This window comes from Eucalyptus grandis, chromosome 5 (assembly GCF_016545825.1).
Source record: "Eucalyptus grandis isolate ANBG69807.140 chromosome 5, ASM1654582v1, whole genome shotgun sequence".
Classification (NCBI taxonomy): Eukaryota; Viridiplantae; Streptophyta; class Magnoliopsida; order Myrtales; family Myrtaceae; genus Eucalyptus; species Eucalyptus grandis.
Genome location: NC_052616.1, coordinates 51,878,169 through 51,892,417, shown reverse-complemented (window position 1 = coordinate 51,892,417; position 14,249 = coordinate 51,878,169). Strand labels below are relative to the sequence as shown.

The window sequence follows — 14,249 nt, the reverse complement described above, 5'->3', positions numbered from 1 at the left end:
AAAGAAAGAAGAAAGAAGGGGTTGTTTGCAAGGGGGTCTTGCGTGTGTGAGAGAGAAGAAGAATGGGAGAGAGAGAAGATAAAAGAAGAAAATGAAACAACCAATTACAACTCTTAGGAAATATCTAAATCATCATCACATAAGCCACAAAAATCTTCTACTCTTATCGATAGTCTCCCAAATACTTTTTAAGCTTAATTTCCCAAAAATGAGTCTTTTTGGGTAGAAAAACTCCAATTTTCCTCCGCATCCGAATTTCATTTCCTTTTTCTTTTTCTCCCGAAATCATATTTTCCACAAAATTTCGGACCCATTGGAAATTTGATGAAAAATGAGACAACGTCCAATAAATAAATCGTGACATGCTCGAACGTTCGATTCCTGAAACCGAATTAAGTTTTGTGGTTAAAATCGATTGAACACGACTTTAGTACAACATATTGTACTGTGTAGCTTTTAGGGGTTTTAGTGCATTTGACCCGTGGTCAATAATTTTTTATCCATATTTGTGCATCTTCGAATAGTAGACGACCATTGGTTGTCATGTATTTACGATGATTCAGTTACGTATCTTGAATATAATATTGATAGAAAATCGATTTATTGTAGTTCAACGCGAATATTGTAATCGTGCGGAACCACCCACAATTCGACTACTTATTTCCATCAAATCGACTTATATTCGTTCACTAATCGATTTATAACAGTGTTATATTGACCATTGCCGATTATTATGGTCAAGTAGTCGATTTATAATCGAATTCTCTAGTCTGTCATGTTTATATCCCTTAACGGCCTTACCTAATAGATTAGTTAACTTGTGAGTGATTAGTTCCAAGTAAATTAACTATAAGCGCAACGATGAAATAATCATTTCATATATTCAAAATAGGGGCCAAATTTTGAGATGTCACAACGTCCTAGCTGACATTTAAGAAATCTATTTACTAACAACCAAGATGAGATGAGGGTGGTCAGGTGGTGGCTTGTGGCTCACAACAGTAGCGACCAAGCAACAACAAGGTAAATGGGCACACAAATGGTGGCGACAACGTGTAGTGGCAGCAAGCAACCAGGAGGGCGGATGGCAAGGCAAATGGGCACGGTGGTGAGAGATAAAGGGAGGAAAAAGGAAGAAAAGGATAGAGGGGACGAAGAAGGAGGGGGTCGACTAAAGGTGAGGGAAAAAGGGGGGGAGAGAGAGAGAGAGAGAGAGAGAGAGAGAGGAGAAGAAGAAACTTGAGGACAAAACTTGTCCATCACATTAGTTGTCCTTGCCTTCATGATGACTCTAAACTAGGGGTGCAAGAGGAAATCTTGGCTATCCATCATGCAAGTGCCTCATTCAAGATCAAGGGCTAGGATGGCTTCTTGAAATTCAATTATTGGATAGACTCAAGAGGGCAATTTGGTCAATTCCTCTTGTCATCCCAAAAGTGGTGCCTACCCCTTGTCCATGCCCTAACAAAGTTTGTCTCATTTTAATTTAAATCTTAGTAGGCTAAATTGGTCTAACCTTTAGGTCTGTTATAGTCTATGTCGTCAAATTAGCACATTGGCCTTAGGCATCACTAGAGGTGTTAAACTGGTGAGTCGAGTTGGGTTTGGGTTGGGTTATTAATGGTAAAACCAAATTGAAACATTAACCCATTTATGACCCATTTATACCTAATGTAGATTTTCCGATCCATACTCGACTCATTTAACTAAGCTCAAAAAAGCTTATTTATTGTATATATGTTTAAAAAATGGTATTTCTAAAATTTTTTTATACAACACAAATTTAATAGAGAATTTGTATAATTTTTAAAATAATTATTTTAAAAATCGAATTTTAATTTTTTTATTTTTAAATATAATTTTTAATTTATTTTTTTCTTTTTGTTTTTCTTGTTCTTTGCCAGCCGCCGACCACGAGGATGGCTGACGGTTGGCCACAATCTAGCCTCAAGCTCACAAGATCCGGCGAGCTCGAGCTCCCCCGACACCGGCGAGGTTTCTCTCTTGCTAAATCTAGCGAGCTCGAGGCTCACTAGCATCGAGCTCACCCCTCGCCAGATCTGGCGAGGCCCAAGCCTCACCGGACTTCGGTGAGGCCTCCGCCTCGCCAGATTAGGTGAGCTCGAGGCTTGCTAGCGTTGGGCAAGCTCGAGCTTGCCCCGCAGATCTAGCGAGGCTTGAGCCTTGCTCGACACCGATGAGCCTCGAGCCTCGCTGGGCGTCGGCGAGGATTCCACCTTACCAGATTCGGCGAGCTCGAGCTCCCTTGACATAGGCAAGCTAGAGCCGATCGCCAACCATCACTGTGCCGGCGATCGGTGTGGCATCCTAAAATTTCATAGCAATCTCTAGATGCACGACCCATGAATAGGTGATGGAAGCGCTATCGGACTATATTATAGCCATTCGACCAATGGATTACAATTAAACAAGGCAGAGCATTTAATGAACAATTTATCCTTTAGTATAATCCTTGACATCTTAAGGAATATCATACTAAAATTTGGGAAGAAATAGACAAGTATTGATCGATGAAAAAAAAATTTCTTTGAAAGTGTTAGATCTGGAAACTGTTACCAAGGGTTAGGGAGAGTTATGGCGATTATAGCTCTTGATCTACAATGAATTTGACTTAGAGTTCTTCACAAAACTTTTACCTATAGTTCTTATCTACAACATATTAAAACATCAGAATTTTCTGAGTTCTTTTTAGGGATTTTATGGCTGTGATGCATGGACCATAACGATACGTACGAGGTTTTCTAGACATGGTGTTCTTCATAAAACCTTTTTCTCTAGATCTCGTTTATAACATGTCAAATTCTTAGAATTTATTGAGATCGTTTACTAATTTTTTCAGAATTTTAATTAAAGGAGTGCATTCTGTTTTATCCGAAAATTGTTTTATTTTCAAGAATAAATGAATTACTCTATGAGATGTGATATTTTGGGTTGTTATTTATACAGCATATGTGGTGGTATTTAGCATATCATATGACATCAAAAAAATTGATTGAAACCTTTGACATTATTGCATCAAATGCTATTTTGAAAGTGAGACATATATGTATACATTGTGATGTTGATGATACCGTCAGACCCTTGAGTCGATGATGCCTCGGGAGTTTCGAGATGCTCGGAGGTGTGTGCTGGATGTCCTTGGGAGTTTCGAGATGCCCGGAAGTGTGTGCCGGATGCTCGGAGGTGTGTGCCGGAAACCTTGTGACGCCAGTTGGGGTACGAGATGCTCGGAGGTGTGTGCCGGAGGTCTTGCAATGTCGAGTTGGGTGCGAGAGCCCGGAAGGATGCAAACACTGGTCCTCGTGGAAAATGAGATCTTTTTTAATATCAAAATGGGAAATGAATCATGTACATGTGTGTGCATATGGCATGGTGCATGAATTGTTTATGAATTTGAGTGGGTACTATTTGGCATTGAAAATGTGGTCATTAAGACATTGAATGGATCTCATGGAGATATATGCATGGTTTGCATGGATGATGTGTGCATTTCACATGAAATCTTGGTTGTTTTGCTTGTTACATTGTGTAGTTTGGTTGATCTTTTACTGCTGAGTGGTTGTACTCACCCCTTTTGGGGACTAACATTTCAGACTAGGAGTTATGTCTCTGTCGCCAGTCACCCTTGGTACTTTCTATGGCATACCGATCGACATCGAGGTTGAGTGTTCGGATCATCATCACCTCGGGATACGGCGGTTAGTTTTTGTTTGCGTGTGGGTTCTGGTTTTGTATGACATTGGATCACCCATTGTCCCCATCATGTGACATACTGAAATTCGACCCCATTTCGATAAAGTGAAATGTGCATATCGTCGGTGTGCCTATGGTCCTTTTTCTCTGAGCTGATCACTCACGAGTTAGCTAACCTATTGGGTGAAGCCGTTAAGGGATATAACCGCGGTAAAATCCCTAAAAGCTACTAAATTGGTTGGATTGGACTAAAATCGCGTCCGATCGATTTTAATCATGAAATTTAATTCGGTTTTGGGAATCGAATATTCGGACGTGTCACAATTCATTTTTAGGACCGTCTCATCGTCTATCAATTTATTGCCGAGTCCAAAATTTCAAGAAAGAAATTATCGGAGGAAAATCGAAGACCGGAAGAAAATAAAAGGGAATGAGAAAAGGAAAATAATAGAAATAAGAAAATTGGGTTTTCTTATTAAAGTATTATTTTCTTTCCCTTTTTTTTCTCTTTTCTCTCTTTTTTTCTCTCTCTTCTCTCTCCTCTCCCCTCCCCTTCGTGCGGACACCCCTTCCCCATGCCCACTCTCTCTTCTTTTTCTTTTTGACCAGTCAAACCCCCTTATCCCTTCTCTCTCTCTCCTTTCTCTTCTCTCTTCTCCCCTTCGTGACCGAACCCCCTTCTTCTTCTTTCTTCTTCGGGCGAGCAGAACCAGAAGTGGAAGAAGCCGAGACAGCAGCCCGTCGCCCATCGCCGCCGCATCGGAGCCGAACCGCCCGCGCGCCCGCCGCTCGCCGCCGTGCACCGCCAGCTCCGTTCCCTCGCACCAGGCGACCTCCCGAGCGAACCAGCCTATGTCCAGCTCGGTTTTGCTCCGACCAGCCACCTCCGGCCACCGCCTAGCCCCGCCGGACTTCCCCCGGCATCCCCCTCGCCCTCCGCCGGCCTCCCCTTGCCGCCCTAGTCGCCGGACGAGCTTCGTCCAGCCAAGAACAGTGGCTGGAAAAATGGGTTTCCAGCACTGTTCAAGGCCGATTTGGGCCGTTTCCCGACCCGAACCCGAGCGGTGCTTTGGGAAGAATCATTCCTCGCGTCGCCGCCGTCGGATTGATCCGATTTGTGCGCGATTTGGTGAGTAATCTCACTAATCTTGGATTAGTTGGCTAATTATGCTTAATGTTGGTTTAGATTTAATTAATTATGCATAGGTTGTTAGATTAGAATAAATTAGCAATTATTAGTCAATTGTGATGTGATTTAGATAAATTGATTGTGTAATTAGCAAGTAGACGTGGTCTACTAATTATTGGAAGTGCCTCGGGATTTTTCCCGACCCTTAGTGGGCTCCAATTAGGCTTTTCGGGCCTAAGTGGATTTTTTTAGTATTTAAATATTAATTTTCGGAATTAAATTAAATAATTATTTATTTTCCGAAAATTCAAGGGAGATGGTTCGAACCGGAAAATTATGCTGATGACCGTGGTGAAGTCCGTTTATTTAATCGGGCTTTAATTTGAACTAAATGGGATTTTTAATATTAATTATTTAATATTCGAAATTAATTAATTATTTATTTATTTTCCAGAAATTCAACTGAGATGGCCCGGGACCGGAATATTGTGCTGATGACTGTGGTGAAGTCCGTTTATTTAATCGGGCTTTATTTTGTACTAAATTGAATTTTTAATATTTATTAATTAATTATTTTTCGGAAATTAAGATTTTAGTGGCCGACGACCGAAAGCTCGTGCTGATTGTCGTGGCGCAGTCCGTTTATTTATTTGAGCTCCACGTTGTATTGAATTGAATAAATTGTGATATTTTAGGGATTTACCCTAAATTGATTGGAATTGATTGAGATTGAATTGTTGATTGGTAAATGGCCAAGTATGTTTATTCAGCATTTATAGTGCTTTGTTGAGTTGTAAAGTGAGTAGAATGGCGAGAGTGAATCGGAAGTACTCTGGGATTGAACCAATCAGACACGGTGTATGGACCTACGTGGTTCGGTGATTGGGACATCACTGGCGAAAACGGCGCCTTAAAGAACGCACGTATCGGTCTAGTACATACATTATTGTGGACCTACGTGGTTCGGTGATTGGGATATCACTGGCGAAAACGGCGCCTTAAAGAACGCACGTATCGGTCTAGTACTCATATTGTTATAGGCATGTATGGTTCGGTGACCGAGGGTGTCACTGCGAAAAACGGCGCCTTAAAGAACGCATACACTTGTCTATTAACTACATTGTTATAGGCATGTGTGGTTCGGTGATTATGGAACTCACTGGCAAAAACGGCGCCTTAAAGAACGCACACAATTGTCTATTGAGTACATGGTTATAGGCATGCGTGGTTCGGTGATAAGGACATCACTGGCGAAAACGGCGCCTTAAAGAACGCACGCAATTGTCTATCGATAAAATCATTGTAGGCATGTGTGGTTCGTTGATTTGGGATATCACTGGCGAAAACGGCGCCTTAAAGAACGCACACAGTTGTCTAATGGATACGTCACCTTGGCGAAGTTGACACCCGAGAGCATTGACGTGGCTCTGTGACCGAGTACTCGATGAAAGAATATATGGTGTGGAATCAATGACCTAGAATGGTCCGTCTGACATGTAATCGACTAGGTCGATGCTTTGAGTTGATGTTGTGAATTGATTGACTGAATGGAAATAACCGTGAGTGGTCTTATTGGAATATAATCGACTAGGTCGATTTGATCGATGCTTCGATCGGTGATATGATTGCTTGGGTGCCTTTTTATGAATTGTACTGACTTGCAGGTGGGATCAGAGGCCAAGGTAAGTCATCTACCCTGTGCGTGTTTAGGCAGCCTTTAGTATATTGGTTTACTAATCGGGCTTAGTGGGGTAGAACTCGCTGAGGCGTAGTCTCATCCCAGTTTGGGGAAACCATTTCAGGACCCCGCTGAAGAGCTGAGAAGGAGGAATTCGAGAAGGAAGACTCGGAGGCGAATCTTAAGGAAAAAGATTTTTGGAGGAAGAAGGCAATCCTGAGAGGGGCCTTGAGTACGGCCTAGTTTGTCTAAGTTTCTGTCCTCTTTTGAGATCTCCATTTTGATGGAAATAGTTTCGAAGTGGTTTATGGTTTGTATAAAAGTTTGGTTATAAATTTCTATATGAAAAATATGGCCCTGCTTTTCTATCCCATCGTTTTATCGTCTGGGGATTTTAACTGCTTCCGTATGTGCTTAAAAATGAAAGGGTCGGCGATACATTGTCTTGGGATATCGCATTATAAAATCGACCAAGGTAGAAGGATGTGTGCGTGCCCGAGGATCGGGGCGTGACACATCACTTAGGAGTTCTTGTCCGTGCATATCCACCGCGATGGGGTTATGCTGGGGATGTTGCCACTGCCGCTGGCTGACGGACCAGGTTGGGTGTGACTAAGCGCGATGAAGGGAGGATGAAGCTTCTTTTTGGACTGCCGACACTGAATGATGGACCGATGTACATGACTACTGTAGAGTCGGGTACTTTTGGTTATAGCCGAGCTTAGAAAAGCCTTGGCATTTTGATGTACCGACTCATAATGTCCATCAAAGTTATGTAAATAAAAGTGTTCGGCTCTAACTTATATAAAGTGTGTAGTTGGTGTGCATTGCATTATCCTGTTGAGCATGGGGTAGGGAGATTTTGATTTTGCTTCCGCTATATGTACTGCGCTGGGACCAATTTAAATGATTCAAACCCCTAGGATTTATGGACCCACTATAATTCAATGGTATTAGAGTGACATGTTATTAGGACAAGCGAAAGATAAGCGAACTGTGGCGACCCTAACGGATCGGGGGCCGTTTCGGGGTGCCACAATTGGAGGAAGAAGAAAGAAAAAAAAAAAAAAAAAAAGAAAATTAAAATAAAAAAATAATTATAATTTTGATTTTATAAAAAAATATTTTTGTAAAGTTAAATAGAGAAGAGAGTCTCTCTCGGTAAATGGATTCATTTTTAATGGATTGATAAATGAATCTTAAATGGGTCTATGGGTCTGCTCTCAAACGATTTAAGACCCATATATCTCAACCTCTAATCCATTATTGGTGTTTTGAAAAATAAGGCTTGACCCATTAATGACCCATTTAACTGGAAATGGATCCATAAATGGGTCAATGACCCATTTTAACACCTCTAGGCATCACATTTATTAACCCATCTCATGCATCGCAGGCTTATCACACTCATGCAATAACATGGCGATCTACACTATACATTGTACCCCATGCGATGCATGTAATACCAGGATGGCTTCAAGTCACCACAAACAACTCACTGACTCAGGGGTGCACTCAAAACATAATATAAAATAAAATTCTAGATAATGCCCTCACATTTTTAGTTCAAATTCCACAAACAAATGGTATTATATTGAAGCCAAATATATACCACTGGGTAGCCAAATGAATGCAGTTACTGTCATTAGTAGACTACAATTTGAGATTCCATCATCTTCCCATTGAATTTAATAAAACTCTGACCTAAGGCAAAACCAACCAAAATTGCATAGTCGCTGAAATTGAAACCAAAACCTTTTTTAAATAAACAAAAAAAATTCCAAACTTTTAATATGTTATAAAAAAGACCTTAACAAACACTTTTCATGTACTAAGCCTAATTCTTACAGAGAGTAATAAATCAACAAATAAGACTCACAGACTAGTTTATTTTCCATAACCAACGCACGCCAAGAGGAATACATTCTAGTACCTAAAACTGCACCAATTGCTACTGTTGTAAAATATTACAATGCAAATATATAATAGAGAAGAGATTGAGAAGAGAAAGCAAGTGAACATTAGAGATAGTAGAGAAAGCCAAGGGAGATAGTTTTATTTCAAGTATCTCACTGTTGTTATGTATTATGATTGTTGTTCTATATTATTGTACATCAAAACTAAACTCCTATTTATAGGAGAACAATAATGTACTTATCATTAATATCAATGTATCGAATGATACATGTACTGGATATGGGAGATGAACGCTCATTATATAGGGAGATGTACTTAGAATGTATGATACAAATGTACCATAATAAGTACATTAGATAAGATGAATATAATGAATATTTATTCATGTATTTCATAACACTCCCCCTTGAATATTAATTGTATTCATTACGAATGTGTATCAAATAATACTGCCTCATTAAAAACCTTAAGCCGGAAAAACCCAGTAGGACAAAAATCAGACAAAAGGGAAAAAGAGTGCAGAGCACAAATATTATGATCCCTCCCTTTTATAGATGCATTAATTGCCTCATTAAAAATTTTAAGCTGGAAAAACCCTGTGGGAAAAAACTGGACAAAAAGAAAAAAGAGTGTAATACATATATAGCCACTACTAGGGCTAATTAATCTTGCATCTTGTGAACTCGCCACATATCAATGCTGTAATGTATAGTTCATAATATCTCCCTCTCAATTGAGCCATGTAGCCACTGCGGGGGCTAATCAATCTTGCATCTTGTGAACTCGCTACATACCAATGCCATATTGTCGCGACCAATTTTTTCGGGGTTGAACCACCTAGGATTTTGGCTAATGGATTGTTAAGCCTAGACTTAACTCGGGCTCTCCCAAGCCCATACCAATTCGCGACTTAGGTTTAAGTTCTTAACATGCAATTGATTTTCAATTAGAGTCGCCACTAATCTATTTTTGGTGGGTCGATTAGAAACCCAAGTAAAATAATGGGAGAATTATTTTACTCCTACGAACCAGAGACTATGGATGCGGGGACTTGGTTACGCTAGAATTCTCTAACGCCCTTTTGGTACCTTTCTTTTTATTTTGAAAAAAATTGTTTGGCAAGCAATTTGAATTGATTTTAATTCCTTAACATGTGAGGTGACCATGCAGGTGCGCAAACCACCAATTTAACATTCAAGAAATCAAATGAATAAATTGCAGGACTTACCTCAAAGCAACGAAAGCATCTGCAATGTTAAATTAAAATCCACATCAACAACCCTAGATATGGTTTCTAATTAACACACAATTTTTATTTTGTTTTCACTTTTTAATGAAAATCATGCAATATGCAATGCAATATTAACTAAATGACCTAATTCTAATAACATGTAATTTGAATGGGCCTAGCAAAAATACTAAATGACATGCATCTCAATGAATTCTAACCCTAATGACGCGCATATGACAATTTTTCTTTTTCCTAAAAAGAATACATTTTTATCCTAAAAAATAAAGACAAATCAACCTATGGCATTTTTTATTTTTTTTATGAAATTCGAAATTAGGTGAAATATGAAAATTACCTAATTAGATTAAGATCCTATTTATTTTATATTAGGAATTAGGTTGAGCCACATCCTAATTTAAACTAAAATATTATCTTAACCTAAACAATCCTAAAATGCAATATATCTAAAAATGCCTAAACTTATAACAAATTAAGAAAAGATATTATCTAGAATTAAACTAAGTGCAATTTAACCCTAATATGCAATGACATGCAAAATATGCCCTAATTCTACATGACAAGTGTATGATGATTTTTTATTGTGTTTTTGTTTAATCTCGAAATTAAGAATTGTCAAACAATTAAACGTGCAACCTAAATTAAAATCTAGCAACCTAAATTGATTTATTTGATTTTTTTTATTTTTATGAAATTGAAATTAAAATTCCTATTCTAAATATGCAAACCCTAAAACAAGTAATATCCTAACATGCATCTAATCTAAACCGATTTTTATTTCGAGAATTCATGATAAATAGAATGCTTTGCCTAAATATGTAAATAACCCTAAAACACGTGATATTCTATCTCAAACATATCCCAAGATAAATAAAAACAATCGAATTCATTCAAAATTACCCCAAAAGGGACATCACATATCGCTCAAATCAAAAGATAATATTTCGCTAGTAAAATCGATACTTTGATCTTAAGCCTTAAAGATCAAAACATCAATTTTAGTCCCGCTTAATTAATTATTTCATCTAAAGCCTTATAGATGAAATAAAACCTTGGCGCGGTTGCGATTCGGGTGTCACATTGAGATTTTCAATTATGCATAAATAGGTATTTCAACCAAAGAAAACAACACATAAAAAGATAACGATAAAAAAAAACAGAGAAAAACCTAAACTTGCTTAATAAAGTAAAGCAAAAATACCTAGTAAAATTTTTCTTTTCTTTTCTTTTTAGAAAGAAAAAAATCTTGGCCGCTAGTTTTAGGGCTCCGGTGGGGAAAGAACGCCGGCTAGGGTTCCGGCGAGGGCTCAACAGAACCGGCAGCGAGCGAGCGGTGAGCGCGTCGGCACGGGGCGGCGTCGCGGACCGAGGAGGGGCGACGGAGCTGGGATCGCGGACCGCGGACCGCGGGTCGTCGGGACGATGGAGGTGCGGTGGAGCGACGGCTTGAGCGGCGGGGGGCGGCGTCGGTCGTCGGAACAGAGGCGGGCGCGCGGGCGAAGCTCGCGCTTCCGGGTTCCGGCGAGGGCTCTTGCGGACGCCGGATTCGGCGTGGGCGTCGCGGACGGAGCTGTGGGGCGGTAGCGGCGTCGGGTGAGCAGAGGCGTGGTGGAATGGAGCGGACTCGCGGGTCACCGGCAGAGCAGCGATGGGCGGTGGCTCGTAAGGCGGCGACGGTGCGGGCTGGCGAAGGCGAGGACACCCCCACGAAGAAGACGATGAACAGTAACGTGGGGCTTTCCTTTTCTCTTTTCTTTTTTCTGGTCTCTCTCTCACGTCACTTTTCACCTTTTCATCTTTTTCTCTCCTTTTTGCTTTTCTTTTTTGTTCTTTTCACCAAAAGAAGCTCCCTTTTTGCTCCAAATTTTTTTGAAACTCCTTCCACCCTTTGTCCGTACGTGCACAACGCCTTTTATAGGGGAAAATTTTAGATCTTTGAAGCATATTTTATTTCCAATTCCACTCGTGCATAATTCTCTGAATATATCATTGCACCACATGTGATATTCTCTTTTGTATTTTTCACATATTCTATCCAAAAATTCCTTTTTGCACGAAATACACCCCTAGTGTATATTACTTAAAAATATGAAAAGCTTGAACGGAATATGTGAAAAATCTTCTCTTCACCGGCAGCCTAAAATAAAATAAAATAAAACAAAAAATGAAAATAAAATGTTTCTAAACCATACCCCATTTTCTTTTTTTTTTTTCTTTTTTTTTTGTAAAAATTAATCCCAAAAATTTAGGTGTCAACAGCTGCCCCTCTTTGAAGGTGAGCTCGCAGACGTTGCCTTCAAAGACAAATTGAGATCTAAATTTTGGGAATGCTCATGCAATGAATGATTTTTTGTTGGAACATGAATTCCATTTTTAATGCAAAATACTAATGCAAATGATAGATGAACCTACCTGAAATAACTTACCTTCGAGGAGGACAGAGTAATTCGAGGTAGTGAGTGTTACCTATCCAGGACCCATACCATTCTACGGTCGCCTAGAACAGTAACATGACTTTGTGAAGAAACTGCTTTCCCAGGACCCGTACCATTTTACGGTCGCCCAGTATGGCAGAAATGTTTTGTCTAGGACCCGTACCATTCTACGGTCGCCTAAACGGGGATTCATTCTCCAGGACCCGTACCATTCTACGGTCGCCTGAATAAGGAATAGGTGTTGTCAAGGACCCGTACCATTCTACGGTCGCCTCGACGAAGAAAATTATTTTTCCAGGACCCGTACCATTCTACGGTCGCCTGGATGAGGAAATTGCTTTTCCAGGACCTGTACCATTCTACGGTCGCCTGTTAGAGCAATAAATGTTATCTAGGACCCGTACCATTCTACGGTCGCCTAGATTGAGGTTTTGCTTGACTAGGACCCGAACCATTCTTCGGTCGCCTTAATCAAATTGAATCTGGAGGAAAAATCTTTGGGAGACAACTCAATTGAGTGTCGGTATGCTTAAAAGGGAATACCTGTGTAATGACAAGTATTCAAGGTATAGATAGAGATATACTTACCTGGTAACATCTCCTATCTTTAGGGATATGTCTCCTGCAAAACATGGTCGTAGGAGAGGCAACATGCATTTGTAAACATGCATCAATATAATGGAGGTTCATGATAATTTCATTAATCTTGCACCCCCTAATTTCCATTCTGAACATATGAGTGTCATGAATGTGTCAAATGAGGGATCCTTTGGTCTGAAAGGACTTTTCTCTTATCCTCATTAAAATGGCAATTTCATCCTGACCTTTGATGCAGGATTTTGTCAATCACTCAATCTCACCATCGTCATGCCAAACAAGGGTCTGAGCAATCTCGCAAGTGGTACGGTTTCACCAATCTGAGAGGTCTTTAAAAGGGACTGTAATGTGGGCTTAGTCAACGGCTTAACCAAGGGGACTCTTTTGAGTCGAGGTTATTTGAAAAAAATGAGTGATATTCTGTAACCATCCCTGGGTTTACAAGTCAAGAACCCTGCAAAATGAGAAAGAAATAATCTTGCTCACACTTCTTCGAGCGATGCTTAAAACATGTGAACCCCTTAGTTAATTCAAATGCCCTAATCAGAAGAGACTTTGCAAGGGACATAACGTATGGGTTGAGAAATGAAAGGATCATTAGGCTCAAAAAAGTGTTTAGAGGGGTTAAAGTTGGTGATCATCTTGACGTTTCCACCACTTTCCTTCTCCACTGTCAAAGATTTTTTATCACAACTCCATTGATTGCAACAACATTTGAGAGGTTTTTTGGTACCACCTTGTTGGGGATACGACTCACTTCATCAAGTGTTTGATTTTTTCTTTGGGCATTGGCCTTGCTTTTACCAGGCACACTACTTTTCATGCCCCATTTTTGCACTCTCTTTTTTTTTACAAAGGCTCCATTTTTATTAGCATTGTAAATCATGCTATTTGAGTGGTTTGATTTTTCTTTCCCTGCCCCAGTGTGAGGGATGATCACCAATTGGGTTTAATATGGAATGAATTCATAAGCTCAAGTGGGCTATGCAATGGATAAAAGTGTATAGGATAAAGAAAGAACTGCTCTTCGTCATCTTAAGGCACTTCAAATTACCGTACGAGTTACACTGCAAAAGCAATATTCGAAGATTGATGCAAGTGGGAGCAAGAAGATTCCTACCATTCATTTCGAATTTGTCCCCATGTGGGATGATTCTTGACAGGGATAATTTTAAAAAAATCTCCATAAGTGTATGGGGCTCAAAGGGGTTGAGCAATGGATCACCTGTAGTGTTTGGGATAGAGAAACGAATGCCTCTCATCACCTCGGTTGACGTACCCTTTGTGAGATCACCATTTTCCTTGCTGGCATGGAATTTTTCACACAACTCACCAGGGATTAGTGTATGAAACAATGTATGGAATAAGGCTTGCCTTTCATCATTCCAAAGTATCTCATTTGACACATTCAATTTATCTCACACAATTCATCAAGAAAGAAAAATGCAAGATTTATGACAAATTTGAACAATTCAGCTGATTGAAGCATATTATTCATCATAAAATACTTGTAATTCAAGACAAGACATG

The 14,249-nt window shown here is 39.7% G+C and overlaps 1 long non-coding RNA gene across 1 annotated transcript; it reads left to right on the top strand.

Moving 5' to 3' along the window:
• Positions 1 to 4,579: 4,579 nt before the first annotated feature.
• On the top strand, positions 4,580 to 6,894 carry LOC120293210. The gene is made up of 2 exons (XR_005550943.1): positions 4,580 to 4,843; positions 6,646 to 6,894. It is a non-coding gene; the product is annotated as an uncharacterized LOC120293210 (long non-coding RNA).
• Positions 6,895 to 14,249: the final 7,355 nt, after the last annotated feature.